The sequence below is a fragment of the Eretmochelys imbricata genome, chromosome 1 (assembly GCF_965152235.1).
Source record: "Eretmochelys imbricata isolate rEreImb1 chromosome 1, rEreImb1.hap1, whole genome shotgun sequence".
NCBI classification, from domain to species: Eukaryota; Metazoa; Chordata; order Testudines; family Cheloniidae; genus Eretmochelys; species Eretmochelys imbricata.
Genome location: NC_135572.1, coordinates 58,164,440 through 58,181,990, shown reverse-complemented (window position 1 = coordinate 58,181,990; position 17,551 = coordinate 58,164,440). Strand labels below are relative to the sequence as shown.

General features: G+C 43.9%; 1 long non-coding RNA gene across 7 annotated transcripts in view; it reads left to right on the top strand.

The window, feature by feature from the left end:
- LOC144261476 (uncharacterized) overlaps nucleotides 1-17,551 on the top strand; it is an 86,545-nt gene that overhangs the window by 17,780 nt on the left and 51,214 nt on the right. For 5 of the 7 annotated variants that reach the window (XR_013345302.1, XR_013345296.1, XR_013345305.1 and 2 more), the window contains 3 exons: nucleotides 2,827-2,868; nucleotides 4,174-4,244; nucleotides 5,285-6,274. This is a non-coding gene — a long non-coding RNA (uncharacterized LOC144261476). Of the gene's footprint in view, nucleotides 1-2,826; nucleotides 2,869-4,173; nucleotides 4,245-5,284; nucleotides 6,275-17,551 lie in introns of those variants that run through there. The other 2 variants (XR_013345297.1, XR_013345304.1) reach the window with 1 other exon arrangement.

The following is a 17,551-nucleotide window of genomic DNA, read 5'->3' as shown; positions in this document are numbered from 1 at the left end:
TATCAGTGAAAAGTATTATTGTTATTCTTATTATGAAGTAGTTGGAGCAATCAGAAATTATTGTGGTCCCCAATATTGTTAGTTATCATGAGATGTTTTTATAAAGGAAACATATCAAATTAGAAAGCAGAAGCAAAACTTTATTTGTACACTGCTAAGTTTTATTTATTAAATCCTCTTATATATAGCCGGGTCACATGCTAACTCATGTTAGTGCTTCAGTTTTGTTTTTCTAAAACATTTTACATCAATGAGTGGTTTATTCTGAAATCTTTTTAAAAAAATATATAAATAGTGACAAAGCAAGTAGTTTGATACATTTTATGGATCCAACTTAGAGGTCTACATACACACATTTCTGTGTGGTAAGGAGGCTTGCATATTTTTTAACTCTAAGTTGGTCTAATAAAAGATATCAGACTACAGTACTTGCTTTGTCTGCTCTGTTTTGCTGGTCCAGAATGACTACAAGGTTCACTTTCAATTTTTATCATAAAAACTGGGAAAGAGTTGATTTTGTGTTAATAGCCTTGAAAGAGGCTTGTACAACAGTACAGAATGTTGCCAGTTTGAAATAGATACTCATTACAAAATATGAAGATGTGAAGTTATACCATCTTGGAAATTTTGTTTTTATAAGTAAGACTGGTTTTAAAATAAAACCTTTAAGTAATCATACCATACGTTTGATGGTGGAAATTAGTATGAATGTTTCTGGCAAGTGAATGATGTGATGTGGTTATATGTTTCTGCTTTCATTGCTTGCTCAATATTGGCCTTTAATATACACAGATTACCATGTAGATGGAAGGAATTTACAATCTTGGCCTCCTTGTTTCACTCTGTGTTGCAACACCTTTTTCACACTTTATGTTAAACATCCTGTTGACTGCATTTATCCCTATAGAAAGGAAATATCTGTGGATTGAGACAGTTCTGTTGACGTACATTGGAAACCTGTGTCAGCTTTCACTATTTAATGAGATGAAATGAGTATTATTTAGCACTTACCATGATATTCACATGGGTGAAATCCTGGCCTGATGGAATCCAATGGCAAAATTCCTGTTGACTACAGTGGGGTTAAGATTTCACCCATGGTTCCTAACCATCTGGTAATGGAGCAGATTGGCAGCTCAGGAGAACACCATAATAATATCAGTAAAGAAAATGCATTCAAATAAAAGAAAAAGAGTCAGTACTATAAACTGTCAAAGGAATAGGTTTTCAACACAAATAAAATCCAAGTTGTATAAAAGCCATATGTATGATATGTTTATTGTTATTAGTTTTTAGGCCTCAGAGGCTTAGCTGGCCCACTTCTGCAGTACAGCAAGACAGTTACAGCTGCATTATACATTTGTGTTCTGTGGGCTATTGTACTTCATCCCTTACTTACCTCATCTTTGTGGGCAAGGATCTGCTTGGTCTTACGTCATGGATCTGCAGCTGTATTTGTAGAATTCTGTGATCCTCTGGTACTCCTGTCCCTGTACAATAATATGGTTTCAATGTACCAGCATTTTCTCTGGTAAGCAACTGCAAAATGCATATTTATTCCTGATGGCAATGTAATGTTCAGAGTTTTTCTCATTCTTGAGTTTCGTTCAAGAAGAAAACATGCTTCTTGACTGATGCTCATATTAGCCAGCTGCAGCTTATAGTAATAATAATAATAATAATAATAATAATTACTAGCACAAGGTTAAAACAGTGTACTCCGAATTTATTTAGGGTGGAGGGAGGCAGAGAAATGCAATCCAGTATCTTCTGTTTATATAGCTCTCTCATCTCTAAGGATTCCAAAGTACTTTATAAACTGTATTATAGGCAGGCCTGGACTGAATGAGTAATGGAAGGGTGGTCAGAACTTGGTTTTATGTCTCTTCTGAAAATCAGAATACAAGGAGCTGGAACAATGGTTAAGGCCCTGATTCAGTTAAGCACAAGTTTAAATTTAAGCACAGGAGTAATCTCATCCCAGTTCAGCAGAGCACTTTGGCATGTGCTTAATTTTAAATACATGCTTAAGTCCCACTGAAAATACTTTTGTCTGAAAGTCCTGAGTCAAGAAAGTATCACTATTGAGGAAATTCTGTAAGGATGTGCTTAACTTTAAGCACAGATGTGATGATTTGGGGAGATCTGTCTATTTACAGTTTATGAACTTAATTTGATATTGGAGACTCTTCATATGTATCTATGTCAGTCTGCAGATTCCATTTTGGAGGTGCGGCTTGTCTGCCTTCTCTGTTATCTTTTTCTTTCCATGTTGGACTGAAATTCCAAGGGGTGGTGATAATGGTGGATTGTTAAACCTTGCTAGTTTTCTATTCAAATACAAGCATACTTTGACAAAGATGGTGGCCAGACCAAGAAAACCAGTCCGCCTAGTAGGCTGGTAACTAAGCAACAGATCACCTCAGGGGGGATTTTGATCCCCTGATTAAGCTGATCAGGAGGTCACCTGACAAGAATGGAGATTAAAAAAAGGGTCTCCCACTGGCTATTTTAGAGGAGGGAGGGAGAAGAGATCTGAAGCAGAAGCCAAAAGTTGCTTGCAGGAGTGAGAAGACATCCCCTGCTTTTGAGGAGAAGCCATGTGCAAGAGGGAAGGGGAAGAGGAAAGATCCTGGACTTCTTAAAAGACTCTGACCTAAGCCCAAAGAACACTGAAGAGTGGTGAGGAAACTGAGGCTGGGAAAGGCGTACAGGTATTTTGTTGTTTTGTCTAGATATGTATATTTCTTAAGCTGTCTAAAGTAACGAGTAATTGTTTTAAAATCCTTTTTATAAAGCATCTGTGTTTTGTGCTTCCATTATCAGGTGACCCTGGAGAAGGAGACTGTAAACAAGAGTGCTCACAAGGTTGGTGCTCTGAGAAAGGGTGTGCTTAAACTATTGGGGTATGTTGGGCGGGGTGGGGGGGGTGGGAGGGGGTCAGCACTGGTCCTGGTGGCCTAAGGTAGCCAGACCATGAGGTCCTATTTCTGTGAAGGGGTAGCAGACAGAAACACAGAATTTCTGCCCAGGAAGTGTGCTACAGAGGCTGGAGTCAGAGACAGTGACTGGAGTCTGCGGAAACCCAGGGGAAGTGTAAAGCATATGGGTCCAGCGCATTGAGACCCAACCACAGCGGCTCTGTGAGCGTCCAGCAGGGGAAGCTTTACCAGAGTTGTGACAATGTTGTAAAGTGATTTCCTGAATAGGAGTTGAAGTGATGGAATGCAGATTTGAGGGAGTTTTTAACTGAGTTCCAAAGTTCATTGAAGTCAGCGGGAATTTTTCCATGACTTCAGTGGTCTTTGGATCAGGTCCATAGTGCAGATTTCATTAGCTACCATTTTTCACCTGTTAATGTCATATATAGAATTCTACTTAATAAATGCCACCCTGAAATGAATTTTGGATATGTACACAGTAACCATACTGTTACTTCCTAATCTGTACCTATGATGATCTTATTCTTCTCTTTATATTTATAAATTCAAAATAATGGCAGTATAATTGGCAGTGAATTAGGCAACCTATCTTGCAAATCCCTAGAAGTCACATAAATTTTCAGGCATCATATGAGGTTTTCCCCCCAAACCTCAGGAGGCTTAATTAGATTCTGCAGTCAGTTCATTCTCACTGAAGTCAATGGGAGTCTTGCATGTGGAAAGCCTGCAGGATAAAAAATTATGCCCAATGGGTGCATAGTCCTACAGAAGAAAAAGTCAGCTCTTTAAGGTAGCATTTCTGCCTTCTGTAAATCAACATCTATCTATCTATCTATCTGCATAGATAAAAATCATATTGTCTAGTGCAGTGGTTCTCAAACTTTTGTACTGGTGACCTCTTTCAAATAGCAAGCCTCTGAGTGCGACCCCCCTTATAAATTAAAACCACTTTTTTATATATTTAACACCATTATAAATGCTGGATGCAAAGCGGGGTTTGGGGTGGAGGCTGACAGCATGTGACCCCCTGAGGGGTCCCAACCTCCAGTTTGTGAACCCCTGGTCTAGTGTGAAATACATTGCACAGTATAAAACTGGCTTCTGAATTTATTTTACCAACTATACCAGAGGATATGTTTGGCATCATTATATTGTGCTGTGTTGCAGTTTTTGGATGATGTTTTCAGCACTTATTGATTCTGCACCTGATCTATGCCCCTTTCTGTAACAGTCCCTTGATGCTGTCTGATATGATGTGGATGAGGAAGAGCATTATAAAACTTATGGCCAACATTTTTAAATGTGAGTACCTGGCATCAGCAACAAAGCTATCACATTTTAGGATTTTTCTTTCTAAATTCTCATTAACTAGTACATCTATAAATTTATTTTAGGAGGTGTTTAAACCTCAAAAAATCCGAATATCAAAAACATTTGTTCCTGCTTCTGCTCCCATTAAAGTCAATGGGACCTGTGCAAGTGACTTTAATGGTAAGATAGGTCCTCTAATTGTGAAAGTGGCAAAAATGATACACATGAAAACCACAAGTAATTTTCTGTTTGGTCATATCCTATTGTATTTGCAAATGCACAAGCAGAATACAGCGTGGTTTGTTCTTGAGTTAAACAACGTGGTGCCATTGTATTTTGGGCCTAATTCTGCAATAGGCTACCACTGTACTATATAGCCAATAGTAGTTTTGTCAGATAACAGAATGCAGGCCTGAGGCATTCATTATCATACACAGCTCATAAATATGGCAAGTTGTTAGTTCAAGGCCAATTTTTAAAAAGGTTTTAAAAGTAATGTAGCTCTTGGTTTTGATCTTACACTTCTCTGAGTGGTATGAGTATTGGAAGGGTTTGGTGAAGCAGTTTGCTCTCCATTTCTCTTGTGTTTCATGTGAGCAGTTTTGACAGGTTTCCTGGAAATACACATCATAACTACAGCAGCTACTGTACATGTTTTAATTTAAGGATCACTGAATGGTACTAGAAATTTGCCACCAAACTGTTGTAATCCCATATGTCATTTTCATATTGCATTAGTGAAAGTGAATGATAATCTACCACAAGATAAAATTACTCATAGAATTAAGCCTTTTTATGTTCATTTTAGAAGCATACCAGTCCAAAGAGGTTGAGATTTGTAAATGATTCATAAGCTGAAAAAAAAAAATAACAAACAAAACATTCTCATCCATTTGTTGCCTGAATCTAAGTTTGTTAAAAAATATTGCTCATTAGCTGTCAGTTATGCTTGTGTGTGTCTAGCATGAATTCTTTTGTCTTCAACTTTTTAGTACATGTGCAATATATAAAATGTCTGTTTATTCATACAGCAGGGACAGCACCTTTCCCTGACTTCTACTCATCTGTGGTTATGGACGATAGTGGGCATGGACTTGAACTCATTCTTTGGCCTTTCCACTGAGACTGTCAAAGAGGGTACCATCACCGGCTTAGGAACTAGAAATGGTACCGTACTACAAAGTAGAGCTAGTCAAAAATTTTCTGATGGAACAATGTTTAGTTGGAAAATGCTGATTCAACAGAACCAAAACATTCCATGAGAATGTGTCAGTTCCACTGAAACTTTTCACAGACACCAAGCAGAGAGGCAGGCTGGCTGGCCTGTCTGGTTTCCTGTCAACCCACCTCCCTGCCAGCAAGCTGATGGATGGATGGGCTGCCAGGCTTCCTGGTTGCCCTCCTGGTGGGCTACTGGGCTCCCAGGCTCTCCAGGATAGCCAGTTTCCCACCTGGTGGACTGCCATGGAGCCAGATCCTGGGCATCCTGGGGAGTTGGGGAGCTGACTACTGGGGTGTTGGGTAGCCTAGAGAGGCAGGTGCTCTTAAGGAACTGGGGAGCTACCTGAGAAGCAAGCTTTAAAAAGAAAATCCATCCCAGTTCTTCCAAAAGAGAATTTTTTCCAACTTTTCTCTTGGGAAAATTTGTTATCCTTTCATCCCAATTTACAAATATTTTATTCAAAAATTTTCATAGGCAGGAATTGCCTTTTCTGGCTAATGATACTACAAAAATCATATCCAGATTACTAACCCACAGAGTTCAGGTTGAGCTCTGAAATTTCCCAGTGTTTGAGTGTGGCTCTTCTGCACAGTGGCCTGTGGAGTTGGCTAAACATGCAGCGGAGAGTGTGTTGAACCTTCCAAAGGTGTTGTACAGCATATGTATTCCCCCTGCATGCTGGAGAGCTCTAGGAGGCATTGTCCTGTAATGTTCCTGGAGATGTGTGGCTCCACAATGCACACCTGCCCCTTAAAACCATGTTCTATCCAAAATATATGTATATAAAAAAAATAAATAATAGTTTACCTGCTGTCTATCATTCCTTAGCTCCTCCCCCTAAAATTTTATCAAGTTTTATCTGCAAGTTGAACAAATGCTTCATTTATGTGGAAATGTATTGGTGGCTTCCACTTTCTTCAGACCACTGCATAACGCTAACAGAATCAGTTTAAAAGCTTCTTTTATTTCACACTATTCAGATGGCAACAGGAGTAAAGATTTGTGTCTCTGTACTATATAGGGAAGGTTGGCAGGGATACAGCAGCAGTGATAACATTAGAGTTGGAACCATCATAGAGAGTTCCCTGAGTTTTTAGTATTTAAATAATAAAATATAATATTGTAGTAAGGGGGCCAGACGTTCAGCTGGTGCAAATCAGCCTAGCTCTGTTGAAGTAAATGGAGCTATTCTGATTGATACCACCTGAGGATGTGGCCCATAGAAGTTTTTATTCTCAACTCCAATTTTATAGTAACAAACTTGTTTTTGTTTTACAGCAGGAGAATAAATCTCTATGTAATCTGAGGCCAAATTTAATTAATAACAATGATGTCAATGGTATTATCCCAGAGATGAATTTGGCAATCTCTGTAAATCATATAAAAATGAAATATTTCTAAATTCTGCAATATGCTGGAAAACTAATAAAAATTGTAGGGCCTATAAATTTTAAAAATCATTATTATAGTGTACCACACATCTCACATCTCAGCAGCAAATGCTTTTAAAGGCTATAGTTACAAACTTATTGGCAGCAATAATAAGAAGGGGCATGGAAATATACAATAAAATATCACATAATTATTCCATACAACAAATATTAGGTAAAAAGAAGAGAAAATAAAACAACTTGGATGAGTTTTGAGCTCTTCATTTTTGTGCAGAGGGTCATTTATGTCCCCAAAGAGACAAATGGTGCATAGGCTTTCTGCTGATCTTCACATGGGTGAATTTCACCCTACATGTATAGCACTAGTATGTAGACTAACCTTTGTATTTAAGGGCCAGCAGCAGCCTAAGCTCAACACTATAACTGACCTCCAGAAGATGCATGAGAACAGAGGCAGTGCGGTTACTTTGGGGCAGGGACTGTCTTTTTGTTGTGTTAGTACAGCACCTAGCACAATGGGGTTCCGATTCCTGATTGTGGCCCATTGGAACCATTGCAATAGAAATAAATAATAATACCTAGTTAAAGAAGTGTTTACTTGAGCTGGAGTGGAAGAGGCCTGTGCTTTTTGCAGAAGAAAGAAGCTGGCCAGAACATTTCTGTCAAAACAACTTTTCATCAGAAAGAAGAAATGTTTTTTTCACAGACATTTTTGCAATTTCTCCCTAGTGCCCTTGTCTAGCTCTATGAGATAATGACTCAAGTTCTATCCCAGTTTATTACAGTAAAGTTCTGGATGGCCACTGTGTGTGGCATGCTGGTGACTGAAATCTCTGTGGCAATACATGGCCATCGTCTCAGTTTGGGTGGGACAGCCCTGAGTTTCTGATCTGTGTTTCCAGGCCCTGCTATATGTCCAAGGTAGAAGGAAGTGAAATATATCAATATTGGTTGCAGTACTGGGGCTCACCACTAGGGGTCTACACATCCTGAAGCTGTTGCACTGGTAGTGGCTGCGTCTCCTTGTTTCTTCCTGTCGCTGCCTGTTTGGGCTGTCTTTTTGAAGTAGAGCAGGCAGGCAGAGAGCAAGAGTGGAGAGGGAAACCAGCAGCCCTAGGGAGAGAAGGAAGAAGCCTGTGTGCTGGCCATCTCACCTGCTCATACATCTGCTGGCCCTACCTGATGGCAGCAACAGTTGTCAACTCCAGCAATTCTTTTCATCAGTCACAGGATTTCAGGTTGGGCTGGAGCTCCAGTCCCCTCTTTTGAATTTCAGCCCGGCCTGAGGGAAAGCCTTGCTGATTGGCTGCCTGGCCCACTTGCTCACCTCCTGTTAAAACTGAGAAGGGGATGGTTGAACCAGCAGTGCTTAGCCTTCGTGGTTGGAGCAGTGGCGGTCAAACCTAGTGTAGGGACCAGAGCCAGAGATCAGAGCAGGAATCTAGAATGAAGAGGAGGGTTGTACAAGGCTGGAACAGAAGCAGGCACAGGCTGGGACTGGAACAGAAGCAGGAATGGGAGCAGGAGCAAGCAAAGGCTGCGGCTAGTGAAGGAGCAGGTGCAGTCTGTCAGAACTTCCAAGCAATGGAGAACACTCCTGATGAGGTAAACATATTGAGCAGACTGGAGTGGGTGCTCTCATTGAAGCCTATATCCCTGGCTTTGGGGTCACCTGGTTAGACCTTAGCCTGTGGGTTGGCTGAATCCTGGTTGATTGACATGGAGTCCTTAGGTAATTAGGCTCAGAGATGACTCATTACATTACTCTTCTCCTTCTCCCCCGACCCCCCAAGATACTTACCAGGTGTCTTTGGACCAGGTTTATTGACGTGTGACCAATGGAGTCTCCTAGTAGGTCAGGTCCATGTATGTTTTCAGCCGGTTCCCAGGAATGACCAGCTGGACCATAACCCTCCCAATCATCAGGTACATGAGCTTTCCTCTGAAAATTTTGGAGTCTAAGAGCTGCTTCATCAGGTATTCCTCATGCCCCTGGACCATGAGAGGTGGAAGTGGCAGTTATACTTGACGGTGAGCTTTTCCAGCAAGGAGATGTGGAATTCTGGGTGCATTTTCATCACCCAAGGCAGTTGGAGTTTGAAGGCTACAGGGCTGATCTGATGGATGAAGTGGAATGGGCCAAGATATTGCTAATCCAACTTCCTTGAAGGCTGTGTAGAGTCCAAGGTGTTGTATTGAGAGCCATCCTTTAACTCCAACTGTGATTTGAGAGGTTGCCTGCCGACAAAGGTCAGCGTAATGCTTGTAATCTCTTTTGGCTGACTCTAGGTGGGTTTTCAGTTCTTCATGAATGTGGTGAAGGTGTTTTAATAGGTCAGAGGTTGCAGATACATAGGAGGCTTGTGGCATGGATGGGTGAAACCAAGGGTGGCAACTGTAGTTGGCATGAAAAGAACTCTGGTGGGTTGATCAGTGGACAGAATTATTGTATGTGAATTTGGCTAAGGGAAGGAGGGCAGCCCAGGGATGCTGATGATCGGTAATAAAACAATAGAGTATTGCTTCAGAATTTGGTTCATTCATTCAATCTATCCATCAGTCTGGGGGTGATAAACTGAGGATGCACATAGTTCATCATCCAGGAGCTTGAACAACTCCTGCCAGAAGTGCAAAATGAACTGATCCTCAGCCAAATGTAATAGTAAATGGTAGGTCATGGAGTTTGAAGATAGAGTTGAAAAACAGTTGGGCTGTTACCTCCACGGTAGGAATTTTAAGGCATGACATGGAAATGAGAAATTTTAATAAGTAGTTTGATAGCATTGCCAGGTGACCCTGAGCATCAGGAAGGTCAGCAATAAAGTCCATGGAAATGAATGACCAAGGCTGAGGTAGAGTTGGCAGTGGTATCAGAGCACCAAGGGGTTTGGTGTGGAGTGGGGCGGGGGTCTTCATTTGAGCACAGACATCACAGGAGTTGATGTTGGACTCAATGGATAAATGTCATTTTGGCCACCAAAAATATTGAGAGACCAGCTTCAGTGTTTTCCAGTGTTCAGAATGGCCATCCAGGGGCTAGTCATGGCATAGAGTATTGCTAGACATGGTTCATCATCAGGGATATAGGTCCAGTTCTTAAACATGAGAATCCCATTCTTGACCGAGAATTTTGAGTCAGGAGTTAAGTCTGTACTAGTTGACATAAGGTTTACTGGAAATGGATGATGGGATAGGAGGGGCTTCACGAGAGAAAGCAGGTCATTGTTCACATTACATTGTGAAATGGCAGAGTTTCGGGACTATGGCAGGTTTGAGAACCATATATTTCTTGTGCAGGTATCATCCTTGCAAGACAGCACATTGGATTTGCCATTCCAGGTACCTGGGCAATAAATCAGGGTGAAAGCCAACAAAGTAGTATGGCAAGAACCTGTGGTAATGGTATTCCTTCACTTTTGTGCATTTTTGATCTCACACACACTGTATGTGCAAGATCACGCTGCACAGAGGAAATCATTTAATACAGAAATGTGCTGGGGGGTGGGTCATACTGGTTGTGGGCTGGTGCGAGTGTGGGATACGTACACTGAAAAAATCAGGACTACACCACTGGTGAAATCAAACCTGGAGATAAAAAGGGACTGACGGTGATCGAGAGCCATTGCAGTTTGCAGGTACTTCAGTTTCTTGAGGTCTATATATACCTGGATGGGAAGCATGCACCTTTCAGGTGATAATACCATTCTTCAGAAGCAGCCTTGATGGCCAGTAGTTCTTTATCACAGATTTCATTGTTTTGTTCCACCGGCATCAATTTCAGGAATAAAATGTACAAGGGTGGAGCACATTTTGGGGCCCCTGTTGCTGTGATAATACTGCTCTGACCACATAATCGGTGGTGTCTGGTTCAAGAACGATGGGTTTTCCAAATCCAGATGTACCAAGATGGGTGCCAATGTAAATGCTTCCTGTAATAGGTGAAAGATGGATTAGGCTTCCTGTGTCTAAGTAAATGTGGTGCTCTTCTGGAGCAGATGGTAATTGGGGTCACCACTTTTGAAAAGTACTTGATGAATCTTCAGCAAAAATTGGGAAACCCCAGGAAGCACTGGACATCACAAACATTCCTTGGGGCTTCCGAGTCTACAACTTTGCATACTCTCTAGGGATCCATACCTATTCCATCAGGGGCAATGCTGTAGACAGAAGGGTGGCTGAACTCACACTCCTTGGGTTTTCTGTACAGGCCATTTGCTCTGAGGTGCTCAAGTACCAGATGGAAAAGATTTGATTTTTCTGAGAAGATGAAGATGTCATCTAGATAGATCACCACAAACTAAAACACCCTGAAAATGTAATTGACAAAGTGCTGGCATGTGTCTAGAGCTGTAGCAGAGTGTGGCAGGGCCCCCTTGGCTTCTGCCTCTGCTAGGTTCACAAAGTCACTCGGAGACCCTGGGTTTAGTAACCACTGGTGCACTTTATTCTCAGGCTTGTTCCCACCACCGTTTTACCATTTACAAGTAACCCTTCACTGTCTACAGGAGGGAGAGGAAAGCTACCTCCCTGCTTCCATTCCCTGCCTTTATCCTTTTCTCCTGCTCTCCCCTGGCTTCCTTTGCCTGAGGCTTTTATGCAGACCCACGCTAATTAGATAGCAGCTGTCTCAGCTTCTCCAATTAGGGCCAGCCCACTCTAATTTGTTCCCCTAATGAGAAGCGGGTGTGACAGAGGGCTGAATCTGCAACTGTTTGCTCAGCACCCTGTCACAGGGGCATTAGAGAGATTGAAAGGCATAACCAGGTATTCATAATGGGTATGAAATATCGTTTTCCATTCATCGCCCTTCCAGATATGGACTAAGTTGTAAATGCCATGGAAAATACCTTGGCAGAACCAATCCTTTCCAACAGCTTGTTGAACAAAGGCAAAAGAGACTTGTTCTTGATGATGATTTTGTTCAAGCACAATTGTCCACACAAAGGTGCAAAGAGACATCCTTTCCCCCCTCCCCCCACAAACAAAATTGGGGCCCCATTGGGAGACATGGATGGACGGATGATTTCTTTGCAAGTTTCTCATCAAGGTATTCTTGTATGGCCCTGAGTTCTGTTTCTGATAAGGCAGGGGTGGGCAAACCTTTTGGCCTGAGGGCCATATCTGGGAATAGAAATTGTATGGAGGGCCATGAATGCTCCCAAAATTGGGGTTGGGGTGCAGAAGGGGGTGAGGGCTCTGGTTGGGGGTGCAGGTTCTGGGGTGGGGCCAGAAATGAGGAGTTCAGGGTGCGGGAAGGGGCTTCAGGCTCAGGCGGGGAATGGGGTGCGGGGGGGGGGGGGAGATGAGGGCTCCGGCTCGGGGTGCGGGCTCTGGGGGGGGGGCTGAGGATGAGGAGTTTGGGGTTGGGATCGAGGGGTTCGGAGGGCGGGAGGGGGATCAGGGTTGGGGCAGGGGGTTGGGGCCTAGGGAGAAGCTCAGGGGTGCAGCCTTCTGGTGGCACTTGCCTCAAGTGGCTCCTGGAAGCAGTGGCATGTCCCTTCTCCAGCTCCTATGCAGAGGCGCGGCCAGGTGGGTCTGCACGCTGCCCTGTCCACAGGCACCGCCCCTGCAACTCCCATGGGAGCGCCGGAGGGTGCCATTGGAGTGGAGCCATTGGAGTGCATAGGAGCCAGAGGGGGGCCATGCAGCTGCTTCTGGGAGCCGCGTGGAGTGGCTCCCAACCCTGCTCTGTGGCTGGAGTGGGACAAGACCCAGACCCCCCTTCCCAGTGGGAGCTCAAGGGCCAGCTTAAAACAGGTGGCGGGCTGGATCCAGCCCGTGGGCCATAGTTTGCCCACCCCTGTGATAAGGAGTAAATCCATCCCAATGGAATTTTAGTCCCTGGCTGGAGATTGATGGGGCAATCGTAGGGTCTATGAGGGGGTAAAATAACAGCATTCCTTTTATCAAATATATCAGCAAACTCTTTATATTTTTCAGGGATTAATGAGCCATTAACTCTTTGAATCTGCTGGACATGGAAGGCAGTGGGATTCTCAGCACAGGTTCTTGTTTCCTTGGCCCTTGACTCAGCTAGACACCATTGTCATTAGTAGCTCAGCTGCAATCATACCTCGAGTGTCTTCCATGAGATGTTTGGATCATGCATTGAGAGCCAGGGAATACTGAGCACTACTGGAAAGTGTGTAACTAAATTAAGTTAAACTGCAGAGTGTCTAGGTGATTTCAGATTTCAACCTGGAGGGACATGGTTTTATGGGCAACTGGACCAGAGGACAGCATTCTACTGTCAATCATTTCCATTATATCTGGGGTGGGCTTCCTTTGCATTGGAAGTTGATGAGTCTCAGTGAATCCAGAATCCATGAAATTGCTAGAGGCACCAGAATCTGCTTGCACAAACTGGTGCAATTCACCTCAGGTGTTGTCGGGACCCAGAAATGGAGCAAGACCTGCAGGTGTGGAGGATGATTGTTTGAGGCTGCTAGGATACATGTGGGCAGAAGAGGGGATCTGGCTGGAGGACCTGACTCCAGGTTATCCAGCCAAAACCCCTCTGATAGGTCTGGATGTGATTGTTTCCCTGGGTCCGTCAAAGGTCTGGTTTTCAGTGGCAATGTGGCCCCGCCCACTCACAGTACAGGAAAAGATCATTCTGCCGCTGATACCTCTTCTCTTGCTCCATGAGACCTCTTTGCGTTGCATCAGAGGCTCCGGCTCTGGGGCAGCTTGAGGGGATGGCTGAAACAAAACAGAATGAGACTGGAATTGTGGGTAAGACCTCTTCTTGGCATCATTTGAACAAACAGCTGTCAATCTGGAGACACAGTTTGATACACAAGTCCAAACTAGTGGGAGGTTCCACCCTTGCCAACTCATCCTTCACATAGTCATTCAGACCGTGGCAGAAATGGTAAATCTTTGCCACCGCATTCCACTCTGTATCAGCAACCAGATGCTGAAAATGGGCAGCATAGTTTGAGATGGGCTGATGGCCTTGCTGGAAAAACTGCAAGGTGGCTTTGGCAGTATGGATGTGATTTGGATCATCAAACATTACAGAAAAGGTGTGGATGAACTCATCAAAGTTATCGAGAATTGGGCTGGCCTGTTCCAGGAGCAGAGAGGTGCAGTCCAGAGCTTCACCAGTCCATAAACTGATAATAAGGTCCACATTGGTTCATTATTGGGATACATCACAGGACTTATCAGGAACAGAAGGTGGCACTAGTTAAGAAAACCACAGAACTTCTGGGTGGTTCCTATGAAATCTTTCTGGCAGTGGAACCTTTGGTCTGAATGCTAAAGGCACCAGGGCTAGCTGCACTCAGGTTTCTAGGGCTGTTGGAATCTTTGAGCACAGGGAGGCATTCTCCAGATGCAACTGGTAACTTGAACCAGAAGGCTCTGGACCAACTCTGTCAAATCAGTGATGGATGTTCCAGGGGACTCCATCTCCTTTTGCACCAGGCTCCAGCAGCTGAGGAGTCTGCTCAAATGGTCAGAAACTGAGAAGTGGATGGTCTGGCTTGTGCTTGGAACAGTGGCAGTCAGGCCTAATAGTTGGGCCAGGGGTCAGAGCAGGCACCGGAAACCGAGAGTGGGGTTGGAGCAAAGCTGAAGCAGGAGCAAGCACAGTCTGGGGCTGGAACAGGAGTAGGAGCAATCTATCAGAACCACCAAGTGGTGAGGGATACTCCTGGAAGGGTAGCAATGTTGATCAGACTGGAGTAGCTGCTCATTGGGAAGGTACATCCCCTTGCCTTGGGGTCACTTGGTTAGACCTTCACTTGTGGGTTGGCTGAGCCCTGGTAATCAGGCTCAAAGATGACTCTTTACACCTCGCAGGGAAAAGCAGTCAATCAGGGCTGCTGCAGAAAGCATTCAGAGCTCTCTCCCCCTTCCCTCAGGAGCCAACACCTTTCTCACAGCAGCTCAGCGCAGTTCTGTTTGCTCCTCCTCCGAGCAAGGGGGGCTCTTGTGCTCCTTCTCCCCTCCTCTCCCTGCAATGCCTGGTCTGAGCAGGGGGAGAGAGGGGGTGAAAAACTCCTGAAGCTAGAGAGGAGCAGAGATGAGGCTGGCTGATGTGACTGAACAAATGTGGGGTGTGGGGGCAGATGGGAAAGTGGGGGACAGGATTGATTTGGGTGTTCAGGGGCAGAATTACAGGGATGGGCAGAAGTGGGGAGTGAAAGCTCCTACAGCACAGGCCAAATCACCTTACTCAATAAATTTAGAAGAGTTGGCAACACTAATAGACACACATCTCACTACTAGATAGATAGAGAGACACACACCACTACTAGACAGAGACCACCTCCCTCACTAATAGATACACACGCACACACTGATTCGATTCAATTGAATTCAAAAATTAAAAGATGGATCAAAAATCCCAGTATAACCTTTAAAAAAAATCCCTCATGATTTTTGGGCCTCTCTCATGGTCTTGGGGGGTCCAACATATTATTTTTGAACCTTTGGGAGTGGCAATACTGCAGCAACTTCAGCCCACTAGGGAAAGAATAAGAGAGAGGAAGCACTGGGGAAAAGAGGAGAGAGGGTGGGAAACACCACAGAGTGGGAAAGGAAAACCCTGTCTGGCATGAGGGCCTGCAGCTGCGCCTACCCACTCATCAGGCAGTCAATAAGCACAGGTGGGCCAGAGCAGAACCACCTGACTGGCTAAGGAAGGCAGGTGGCTTGTTCTTAAGCCCAGCAGCTGCAGAGGATCAGTAGCTGAATGATGCACATGCTTATGGATCCTTTGCCTGCTTGTGCTGGCTTCATTTCAAGCCCTGCTCTTGTCTAGACCCTGTCCTGCACATAGTCTTGTTCCAGTCCTGTCCCAGCCTTGTTCCTGCCTGGGAACCAGCCCTGCTCCTGCCTCCTTGATTTCAGGTAACCTAGTTCTGATTCCTGGTTCTGACTCTGTCTTGACCCTTGGTTCTGGCATTCTAACTCTGACTACAGTTCTGACCCTCAGTCCTGGTTCCTCTTTCGGAATCTGCTTTGGCATTTAGACTCTGACCACTAGGCCTGACTCCTGCTCTGACCACCAGGCCTGACTGCCTATGACCCAGTCTCCTGACATATGAAGAACGTAAATCATATTAGAAAAGTGAGACACAACTCCTGTTGAAACTGCAGAAATAATTCTCCCTCATTCCTCTAGGTGATGCATCCGCATCACTTCTGATTTGTCTGGGTCCAGCCTTGGACAATCTGCTTTCTGATCCAACCCTCAGTGAGGAATCCAGCAATCATAGGAATAGCTGTATCCTGGCTTGAGAAAAGAAGAGATGAGTGAGTTGGATAGACCTGAGTGTCACCCCCATGCTGCTGATGCAGCATCCCATAATGCTTAACAAATCTTCCATGGTGGCTTCTCATACATACTGGCTGTGGGAGGTGACAAGACCCTCCCCCCCCATTACCCTGCTTCTGAATGCTCTTATGGAGGAAGAGAAATTTATTCAGAGCCACCATCTGGAATCTAAGGCTCCCCAACTACTCTACAAAGCACCACAAAGAAGTCTACAAGGCATTTAAAGACAGAGGAGATGGATGTCTTAAAAATATCTCAGACAGAGATCAAAACTTTGTGGTCAATTGTATCAAAGGCTGCCAAGAGGTATAATGAAATCAGCAGACACCTTTTCAGCATCTATCAGGAGCAGATCATCAGAAGATGATATCCGAACTATCTCTAGGCCATAAACAGATCAAAAACCTGCCGGAAAAGGATCAAGAAAATGTATAGATTCCAGATGTGACTGGATCTGCTTCATCAGCACCTTCTTGGCAACCTCCCCTAAAAAGGGAAGGGTGATAATTCACAAAATGACTAATGGCAAGAGATTTTTCTTGAGCAGGGGCCTAATCGCTGCCTCTTTAAAGGCAGTTGGAATCTTGTCCTCCTGAAGGGCAGCAGTAAAAAAAACCAAAACAAACTTTCAGTAGAAGGCCCAGGCAACACAGGCAAGGTTCTACTGCATGGGTAAAACTCTACCAAAGAAGGGAGGACATTTGGCACCTCCATCTCTGACAGTAACTCCAGATAAACTACCCAGAGCAGTCTATTTAATTTAAACAGCATATTAATTACTGTAATTTTATATTTATTAAACGCACACCCGTTAACATGTCTGAGTACGTGTACCGAAATAATAAACACACAGGTCCAGATTCTCAGCTGGTGTACAGCCAGTTAGCTCCACTGATTTCTAATCAGGCAAGAGCTGCTACTTTATATAAAATACTGTAACACTAACTGCAAAATATTGCAGTACATATTGGACAGATATATGGTATATTTTGGTTACATGCAAGCTGTGATTGCAGTACAGATAGAATGTGATTAAAGACAAATATCTGGCCTGATACTGCATTCCCTGAATATCCCAGATTTCTACTGGCTTCAGCACATTGACTTCAGCAGGAGGTTTGGGTGCCCAAATAATGCTGAATAGGGTGCATTATATCATCTTTCCTGGTCTCACGTGTGTGAGTAGAATGGTATAAAAGTTGGTGATGGTTTCCCTTTCCAGGAGATGATCTGAATGTTGTGGTTTGGTGTGGGTTCCCCCCCCCCCCGCTTTGGTTTTTGAGATCACCAAGTTGTCAAACAAATCCAAAATTTCAACATAAAACACAGCTAAAATTGCCAAGTATCATTGAAACAATACAATACTGCGAATTCTGCATGATCAGATGTAAAGCCA